The following is an 8,041-nucleotide window of genomic DNA, read 5'->3' on the forward strand; positions in this document are numbered from 1 at the left end:
TCGCCCCAACCGAAAAATATCGACCAGGCTCTGCGATGGTAGTGGCCCCAGTGGGGTTGATTGAGGATTCGCGGTGGTCGTTGATTTTTAAGTTCCACAGGGTCTTCTCGTCTTATGTTCACATCCCCGCTTTTGCACGGGGAGATCAATTTCACTGATTATCTGTGAGAGACAGTTAAGACCTCGTTTAGCCATTCATACAAGTCTCGATTTATGGGACAATTGATTGCGCTATCTTTGCACGGTTAGGATACCGCGGCCGTTAAACCTAAGTCACCGGGCAGGCATCACCTTCAATACTTGTTTAATTTGCTGAAGGCTATGTTTTTGGTAAACAGTCGGGCCTTATTAATTTGCCGAGTTCCTTTCACAGATTTTAATCGCTCTTATAGGCGCTCCTGAGTCGGGTTAACAGGGTTAGTTAATACGTGGTCTTGTAGGGGTTTTTGTATCTGTCTAGGTCTGTTAATAATGTTTCTATGTAAGCTTGCGCCGTTAGAGGGGTGTGGCCCTGAGTTACTTATTTTAGCATTAATTCTCCTATATTCATAGGTTGACCTGTTTGTGATAAGGGAATCATCTTATTTTGGTATTTTTAGGTGGTGGAGCTTTGACGCACTCTTTTTTGATGGCTGCTTTAGGGCCCACGGTAGGATCAGTAGTAAGAATTATCCGCTAGTCGAGGTTGTGTCCTTTTTTAATGGAGCTGTCCCTCCATTAAATAGCTCTTAATCATCTCATTAGGGTTCAGGATGTCCGGTAGGGAGGATTAAGGGGGAACTTAGATTCGTTTCACAGGTAACCAGCTATCACCCAGCTCGGTTGGCTTTTCACCTCTACTGACAAGTCATCCCACTCTTTTGCAACAGAGACGGGTTCGCTCTCTTTAACTGCTTGAAAGTAGCTCGCTTGGGTTTCGGGGGGGCAAACTTTAGTTCACTTTGCTTGGTTGTTCTCGCTAAACCATGATGCAAAAGGTACAAGGGTTGATCTTTGCTGTCTGTCGCTTTGATTGTTTCACTGCTATTTCATCTTTCCCTTACGGTACTGGGGTCTCTATCGCGTCTAAGTGTCTTTTCTATCGCCTATACTAAGACTGTAAAATGCTTTAGTTTAATTAGTTTAGTAAATTCTTTAGTTTTGGTGTACTATTTGTGTGGTTGAGCTAGAGGGGGGGCTTCAAGACGATCCGGTCTAGTAGATATCTTTCAGGTGTAAGCTGAGTGCTTTGGTGTTATAGCTACGTCTTGATATTCTAAGTACACCTTCCGGTACACTTACCTTGTTACGACTTACCTCATCTTCAGCGTATTTATGGTATTAGTTATGTGGGATGTGGCTTTTGAGGAGGGTGACGGGCGGTATGTACGTGCCCCAGGGCCGGCTTAAAGTAGGCTCTATTGTCCCACTTTACTGCTAAATCCGCCTTCCAGAAGTGGTTTCACGCTTCTTTCCGTGTGCCCTATGAATAGGGAATGTAGCCCATTTCTTCCACTCCATAGGCTATACCTTGACCTGTCTTATTAGCGGGGTGCTATTGTGTCCACTGTTGTGCTCTCATTCGAGGTGGGCTGGCGACGGCGGTATGTAGGCTGTGTTGGCAAGGGGTGGTTGGGTTAATCGGGGATTATCGATTGTAGAACAGGCTCCTCTAGGTGGGTTTGGGGCACCGCCAAGTCCTTAGAGTTTTAAGCGTTTGTGCTCGTAGTTCTCTGGCGGATACTTCGGTAAAGTAAGTATCAAGATTTAGGGCCAGGCATAGTGGGGTATCTAATCCCAGTTTGGGCCCTGGCTTTCGTGGGTTTAAATCAGTCGTTAGTTCCTAAGATCATCTTAATGGTGTGTTTAGGTGCATCTTGGGCTTATGACAGCTCAGTTGCATTTTGATCTTAGTTAGCTAGGATAGGCATTTTACCACTCTTTACGCCGTGTCAATAGGACGGTTGATTTGGGTTTCTTGTATGACCGCGGTGGCTGGCACAAGATTTACCAACCCTTGAAGTTAGGCTGTTGCTATAACTAAGTCAAGTTTGCACTCATTGCTTAATGTTAATTACTGCTGAATACCCGTGGGGGCGTGGCTTAGCGAGGCGTCTTGGGCTACTACTTGGGTGTGCCTGATACCCGCTCCTCAAGGCCTGTATGGGGGTAGGTGGTCGAGGGCGTTTACACTGGGGCGCGGATACTTGCATGTATATATTTAGCAAAAACCAACCGTAAGGTTAGGACTAAGTCTTTTGTCTGCAGGCATGTTTTATGCCATCTTGGCAACTTCAGTGCCATGCTTTGTGTTAAGCTATGTGGACGGGGGTGTGGTTAGCTGATAGTTGAGTGGTGAGTGAGAGTGAAGTATATGAAATTATTGCTTGTGTTTACTATTTTTAGTACTGGAGTTTCTCTAATAAGTTTAAGTTATTTTGTATGTGTTTGTGTGTATATATACATCGTTCCGATGATGTCATGGAAGGGATGATTAATGGAGTTTTAGAGGTAGTTTGCTGGGATTGGGCGATGAAGGTTTATGCTACATGGTGGTTAGCGAAAGTTTACTGGTTTAGTTTGTGAAGCGCAGGGGTTGCGCTTAATGATTTGTTGTTTTGTGCTATGTCCAACGAGCATTCATCCAATAGCCCCATTTAACCCGGAGGGTGGAGGTAACATTAACTGAATGTGGTCAAAGTGCATCAGTGTCAGGATGATTCCCCATATACGCCAACCGTCTCATCGAGGGACCCTTGAAATATAGGATAGGCCGTGAGGCAGGTGTGTCCAGGCTTAGATTGTGGGACCCCCGAGATCACTGGGAATAGCCACCTGTGAGGTAACCCCGGAAAAAATAAGAGGAACCAGAGGCGCCAAAAAGCTGGAACATGCCGCGATTACGCATTGAGAAGGTGAAAGTACTCACAGATGCCACTTTGAAGGGCAAGGAGGGGTGAGTGAACCCAATGGATGGCCCTGACCGAGGAACCAGAGGCGCAAAAATGTGAGGAGGGCGAGGGGTTTAGGGGGAACGTATGGGCCTGAAGCTAGTCATACCAGACATTATGTGCAACGGGTTGCTGATTTCACGTGAGGAGTACGATTAATAAATCCGTCTGATACGAACTGCATGAGATATGTGGTGGAGAGTTGTTGTTGGAGCATGTCCTGTGAGCATTCATTAAAATGGGGTCTTGTTATGCGCTTGAGTGGAGTTGTATTGGGTGTTGTGGGGTATGGTCCTAGAACATTCATGCCGGGTGGTTTGGTAGGAGTGTGTTTAAGGGTTTAATGGCCGTGTACATGTATGGGTTTAGCACCTGCTTATAAGATAGTCCGTATATAATGTATATTACTGGTACTATAGTATGTATGTATATGGGGTATATAAATTTATGCACGAATATGCATAACCAAATACCCCCGCCTCGGGGGGGGAGGGGGGGGGGGTTAAGCATAATGGCATAGATGGGGTAGAATTATTGGGGGCTTGCGGTTAGTTCCTGTAGTTGAGAACAATGGCGGCTTTTCGAGCCGCAGGCCTCGGGTAGTGTCCGGGCAGGAATAATGACTTATTTTATGTTTTTTTTAGGGATTTGCTTTGCGGTGGGTGTTTTGGGTGTGGCGTCGAATCCTTCGCCGTATTATGGGGTTGTTGGTTTGGTGTTAGCGTCTGTGGCGGGGTGCGGGTGGTTGCTGGGCCTTGGGGTTTCGTTCGTGGCTTTAGTGCTGTTTATGGTGTATTTGGGGGGTATGCTGGTGGTGTTTGTTTATTCAGTAGCTTTAGCAGCGGAGCCTTTCCCTGGGGCTTGGGGGGATTGACGGGTGATTGGATGTGCAGTAGCGTTTGTGGCAATTGTTTTTGGGGGGTTGGTGTTTGGGGGGTTTATGGGGGCTTGGAAGTTCGGGGTTTCTACTGTGAATAATGTTGGGGTGTTTGTTGTTCGGTCGGATTTTAGTGGAGTTTCCATGTTTTATTCACATGGGGCAGGGATGTTTTTAGTGGCGGGTTGGGGGCTGTTGTTGACTTTGTTTGTTGTATTGGAGCTTGTGCGGGGGTTGTCGCGGGGTGCTATTCGGGCGGTTTAGGGGTTAGGGTCAGAGAATAGTTTATTGAAAATGCCAGCTTTGGGAGCTGGAGATAAAGGTTTGAGTCCTTTTTTTCTGAGTTTGGGGTACTCTAAGAAGTGGTAAGTCTTCAATCTTTGGTTTACAAGACCAATGTTTTTATAAACTATTAGAGTATTTAGCAGTTGAGTATTTTGTTTTCTAGGGCGCTTGCGGCGGGGAGGAGAAATAGGAGGATAGTGAAGTAGGCGATTGAAGCGAGTTGGCCAATGATGATGAATGGGTGTTCGACGGGTTGGCTTCCTACTCATGTTAGGACGAGGAGGTCGGCGACTAGTACTCAGAATAGGAGCTGGGAGAGTGGTCGGAATGTTATTGCTCGTTGTTTTGATTTGTGCAGGAATGGGATTAGGAATAGGATCAGTACGGAGGCGGCCAGTGCTAATACGCCTCCTAGTTTATTTGGGATTGAACGTAGGATGGCGTAGGCGAGTAGGAAGTATCATTCTGGCTTGATGTGTGGTGGGGTTACTAGTGGGTTTGCTGGGGTGAAGTTTTCTGGGTCTCCCAGGAGGTTAACCGCTCATGCTTCTTTCTTATGAGACGTTAGTAAACCAATTACATAGCCTTGTCAAGACTAAATCACAGGTAAAAATCCTGTACATCTCATGTGGCCAACCACTCCCAACTAGGATTCCAAGACGCCTCATCACCCATCATAGAAGAACTCGTTGAATTCCACGACCACGCCCTAATCGTTGCCCTAGCTATCTGCAGCCTAGTTCTCTACCTTTTAGCCCACATACTAACAGAAAAACTCTCGTCCAATGCTGTAGACGCCCAAGAAGTAGAGCTGATCTGGACAATCCTACCTGCTATCGTCCTGGTACTCCTCGCCCTCCCATCCCTACAAATCCTCTACATAATGGACAAAATCGACGAACCAGACCTCACCCTAAAAGCCATCGGCCACCAATGATACTGAAGCTACGAATACACAGACTTCAAAGACCTATCATTCGACTCCTACATAGTGCCCACCCCAGACTTACCCAACGGCCACTTCCGACTGCTAGAAGTTGACCACCGCGTAGTTATCCCAATAGAATCCCCCATCCGCGTGATCATTACTGCAGGAGACGTACTCCACTCCTGAGCAGTCCCAACGCTCGGAGTTAAAACAGACGCAATCCCAGGCCGACTAAACCAAACTTCATTCATTACCACCCGGCCTGGGATTTTTTACGGACAATGCTCAGAAATTTGCGGGGCTAATCACAGCTACATACCCATTGTAGTAGAATCAACCCCACTCCCACATTTCGAGGCCTGATCGTCCCTTCTATCATCATCCTAATCATTAAGAAGCTATGCAACAGCACTAGCCTTTTAAGCTAGCCAAAGAGGGACTTCCCCCTCCTTAATGATATGCCACAGCTTAACCCCGCACCATGATTTTCAATCATAATTATAACCTGATTAACCCTAGCACTCCTCATCCAACCAAAACTACTAGCCTTCACCACAACCAACCCCCCATCAAATAAGACCTCCCTCACTACCAAACCCACACCATGATCCTGACCATGAACCTAAGCTTCTTTGACCAATTTTCCAGCCCCAGTCTATTCGGCATCCCCTTTATCCTACTATCCCTACTCTTCCCAGCCCTACTATTCCCGTCCCCAAACAACCGATGAATCAACAACCGCCTTTCTACTATCCAAACATGACTCCTTCACCTAATCACAAAACAACTAATAGTCCCACTCAACAAAAATGGCCACAAATGAGCCATAATATTTACATCCCTAATAATCATACTTCTTACAATCAACCTTCTAGGCCTCCTTCCATATACATTCACCCCAACCACCCAACTATCTATGAACATAGCCCTAGCCTTCCCACTATGGCTCGCCACACTACTAACAGGCATGTTTAACCATGTACGTGCCCCAGGGCCGGCTTAAAGTAGGCTCTATTGTCCCACTTTACTGCTAAATCCGCCTTCCAGAAGTGGTTTCACGCTTCTTTCCGTGTGCCCTATGAATAGGGAATGTAGCCCATTTCTTCCACTCCATAGGCTATACCTTGACCTGTCTTATTAGCGGGGTGCTATTGTGTCCACTGTTGTGCTCTCATTCGAGGTGGGCTGGCGACGGCGGTATGTAGGCTGTGTTGGCAAGGGGTGGTTGGGTTAATCGGGGATTATCGATTGTAGAACAGGCTCCTCTAGGTGGGTTTGGGGCACCGCCAAGTCCTTAGAGTTTTAAGCGTTTGTGCTCGTAGTTCTCTGGCGGATACTTCGGTAAAGTAAGTATCAAGATTTAGGGCCAGGCATAGTGGGGTATCTAATCCCAGTTTGGGCCCTGGCTTTCGTGGGTTTAAATCAGTCGTTAGTTCCTAAGATCATCTTAATGGTGTGTTTAGGTGCATCTTGGGCTTATGACAGCTCAGTTGCATTTTGATCTTAGTTAGCTAGGATAGGCATTTTACCACTCTTTACGCCGTGTCAATAGGACGGTTGATTTGGGTTTCTTGTATGACCGCGGTGGCTGGCACAAGATTTACCAACCCTTGAAGTTAGGCTGTTGCTATAACTAAGTCAAGTTTGCACTCATTGCTTAATGTTAATTACTGCTGAATACCCGTGGGGGCGTGGCTTAGCGAGGCGTCTTGGGCTACTACTTGGGTGTGCCTGATACCCGCTCCTCAAGGCCTGTATGGGGGTAGGTGGTCGAGGGCGTTTACACTGGGGCGCGGATACTTGCATGTATATATTTAGCAAAAACCAACCGTAAGGTTAGGACTAAGTCTTTTGTCCGCAGGCATGTTTTATGCCATCTTGGCAACTTTAGTGCCATGCTTTGTGTTAAGCTATGTGGACGGGGGTGTGGTTAGCTGATAGTTGAGTGGTGAGTGAGAGTGAAGTATATGAAATTATTGCTTGTGTTTACTCTTTTTAGTACTGGAGTTTCTCTAAGTCCTAGGACTAGGAGGAAATGGTGTTTCATAGTGTGTAGGCGTCGGGATAGTCCGAGTATCGTCGGGGTATTCCTGCTAGGCCTAGGAAGTGCTGGGGGAAGAACGTTAGGTTTACTCCTGTAAATATTACCCCGAAGTGGGCTTTTGCTCATGTTTGGTGTAGGGTAAACCCAGTGAGTAGTGGGAATCAGTGAGTAAATCCTGCTAGAATGGCAAAGACGGCGCCTATGGATAGGACGTAGTGGAAGTGGGCAACTACGTAGTACGTGTCGTGCAGGGCGATGTCTAGGGAAGAGTTTGCAAGAACGATTCCTGTTAATCCTCCGATGGTAAATAGGAAGATAAATCCTAGAGCTCATAGTATTGGGGGGGGTCTCATTTGATTGTTCCTCCGTGCAGGGTGGCTAGTCAGCTAAATACTTTGATTCCGGTAGGGATGGCAATGATTATAGTGGCTGATGTAAAGTAGGCTCGGGTATCAACGTCTATTCCTACTGTAAACATGTGGTGAGCTCAGACGATGAATCCTAGGAAGCCGATGGATAGTATGGCTCAGACTATTCCCATGTAGCCGAAGGGCTCCTTTTTGCCTGAGTAGTACGTGACTACGTGTGAGATGATTCCGAACCCCGGTAGGATCAGAATATAGACTTCTGGGTGTCCGAAGAATCAGAATAGGTGTTGGTACAGGATTGGGTCTCCTCCTCCAGCGGGGTCGAAGAATGTGGTGTTTAGGTTTCGATCAGTTAGTAATATTGTAATACCGGCGGCGAGTACGGGGAGTGATAGAAGGAGTAGGATGGCGGTAATTAGTACGGATCAGACAAATAGTGGGGTTTGGTATTGTGAGAGTGCGGGGGGTTTTATGTTGATGGCTGTGGTGATAAAGTTGATGGCCCCAAGGATGGAGGAGATACCGGCTAAGTGGAGTGAGAAGATAGCCAGGTCTACTGAAGCTCCGGCGTGGGCAAGGTCACCTGCTAGGGGAGGGTAGACAGTTCAG

General features: G+C 46.9%; 1 long non-coding RNA gene across 5 annotated transcripts in view; it reads left to right on the plus strand.

The window, feature by feature from the left end:
- LOC308200387 overlaps window positions 1-8,041 on the plus strand; it is a 620,245-nt gene that overhangs the window by 210,867 nt on the left and 401,337 nt on the right. The gene's annotated exons all lie outside the window — the stretch shown is intronic.

The sequence above is a fragment of the Anser brachyrhynchus genome, assembly GCF_964034855.1.
Source record: "Anser brachyrhynchus genome assembly, chromosome: 10".
NCBI lineage: Eukaryota > Metazoa > Chordata > Aves > Anseriformes > Anatidae > Anser > Anser brachyrhynchus.